The following is a 2,434-nucleotide window of genomic DNA, read 5'->3' as shown; positions in this document are numbered from 1 at the left end:
GAATTTTCACAAAATACTACATTTATGATGCTTATAATTGTTTTGATATGACCCCTAATTTCAGTTTTGGCGAAATATGGAAAATCTCTACAATAATTAAAGTAAAACTAGTGATTCCATTCTAAATAATTAAAGTTAAAATAATTTTAAAATAAATTTGGGCGTGATTTATGGAATAGGAGATGCCTAATTTTGGATTCATTGTATAATAAATCTACGTTTTAGGGCAAAATTCATCATTGATATGATAATTTAACATTCCTAATCTGGGCCGTCCAACAACCCTGGTAGCTGACCACACACTCAGAACATTTTATGTTTCGTACCGAAGATACGGTCCAAATGGGTGTGACTCTTCCCTATAATGCCCTAAAAGCCATATACTTCACCTATTTAGCCACCAGTCTTTGTTTGCAAAAGCTTGTCTTATACAATGGTGGCTGAAACTGAAGTTGATAATGGCCAAAAACCAAATCTGGTGATTTCTTTTCTTCCTTGTATTCTGTTTTTCCTTTTTATTTAATCCTTGTCTTAGAATTAATATTGCACTAGTACTAAGGCATCATGACCGTTGAAACAATGCATGATTCGCCTAATCTTAAATGTGCAGAAATGAACAAAGGGATCCGCTTTGCAGCTTTAACTTTAATCCAAGTTTTTGCTGTCAGTAATGCCCCCTCACATGCTTTACCTATAATGAAGTCGAGTGTCAGTAACAAATTTGGTTAAAACAACACTAGTAAATCCTCAAGTTTCACTAAATTTCTTTACGAATGAATGCTTTTGACACATTTGTGAAAACACTTGATTTATTGATTACATAGAGAGAGCCAGCAAGCTGATTTAATTCACAAATAATAGAAGAAATTGAAGTGACCATTGATAAGCAGCCATCCCGGACAATTAATTAATCTTGACAGATTTGAATGCAGGATTCAGGAACAATGTTTCTGCAGATCTTCTGTAGCAGCTTTTTCTTGCAAATCTTCAGTTTGTCTAGAGACTTTCTGCTATGGCTTTAATTGTCTTCTGATTGCTTTTCGATGTGTTTTTTTGTTTTTCAATAAATTGTTGCTGCATCCATTTATAGAACCATAGATCAGAGTATTCATTTCTCGGACAAATCTTGATGGATTTCAATGAATATCTCATGAAAACAAAAAATTTACATGGCGGTTTGCAGGAGCAAAGGCCATAGTAGATAGTAATATCCTTTTAATTAATTTTTAATGATAGGTTACATTACTTATTAATATAGTATAAATAAGACTTAAATATTGAATTTTTCGAAAAAATATTTAATTTAAAATTAAATGACAATAGATGAAGAGATCATTGTTATATTTATATGTCAAAGATACTCTTAATAGATGTGAAATTAATTTCTTTTATCATCACTTTAATTCTTTCTCGTGTCTAAGTGCCACAAATTCATTGAGCGGCCAACAAATAGAGATAGGGTGAAGATATCCTTGGTATATGTTTATATTCACAATATACTTAGTTTGATAGGTGTGGGAACAAGGACCTCTGCACTTATTTGGATGTCCGTTCTAAAACTTTAGCATGGTATTTGAGTAAGCGTTGTCCAATTCGTAATTGATTTATATCATGTAATATGTCTGTAGTCTTTATAAGTGAGGGAGAGTATAAAGTGATAAAAAAAAAATACACATTTTTTAAATTAGAACTATTTTAAAAGATATAAATATAACAAAAACTTCTTTATTTATTACCAATTGGTTTTAGATCGAATACCCTTTCTAAAAATTCAATATAGTATTAGATATTGTCTCTATTCATTAGTCTCTCCATAGGCCTGCGACGATGTAAGGGAGAGTATTGAAATAGTCATAAAAAAAATTACAAACATATAAATATAACAAGAATCTCTCCATCTATTAAAAACTAATAAAAATTAATATCTAATATGGATCTTTTGACGTATTTATTTTTCTTTCGTTATGTCAAGAATGAAGTTTCCAATGGCAGTCAAGGTGCCAGCTAAGTTAGCTTGTAAAGTGTTTGGGTGGTTATACCAAGGATTAGCTATGGGAGATTAATATTTGATTATAGACTATAGATGATGGATCCTATTTGCTCTAAAGCTTCGTGGCTAAGGCTGGCCCATGAATGGTATGGATTAGGTTTGGAAGATATCAACCGGATTCCTCCAGCCTACAGGGTTACGTTAATGCAGAAAGGTTTAATAAGTTTCAAATTTGATGCATAAAAAGGTTGCCTTGTCAGAAATTGAATTGCAAAGAAGTACGATCCAAAGATGCTTTTATCAGTCACTTTTTCAAAAACTTTGTATTAATGGATTTCTTGCACAAGCCTTTGAACAACTAACTATTGCCCCCTGTTTCTTCATATAAATTAATACAACAAACTTCAAATCATTTAGGCCTAATTATCTCACTAGAAGTACCCG

At 31.7% G+C, this 2,434-nt stretch overlaps 1 long non-coding RNA gene across 1 annotated transcript; it reads left to right on the top strand.

Annotated features, from left to right (window-relative positions):
• Positions 416-1,168, top strand: LOC18601560. Its single transcript, XR_001927425.1, has 2 exons — positions 416-478; positions 921-1,168. It is a non-coding gene; the product is annotated as an uncharacterized LOC18601560 (long non-coding RNA).

The sequence above is a fragment of the Theobroma cacao genome, chromosome 4, assembly GCF_000208745.1.
Source record: "Theobroma cacao cultivar B97-61/B2 chromosome 4, Criollo_cocoa_genome_V2, whole genome shotgun sequence".
NCBI classification, from domain to species: domain Eukaryota; kingdom Viridiplantae; phylum Streptophyta; class Magnoliopsida; order Malvales; family Malvaceae; genus Theobroma; species Theobroma cacao.
Note: the sequence above shows the minus strand (reverse complement) of the source record. Positions and strands in the feature narration are given on the sequence as shown.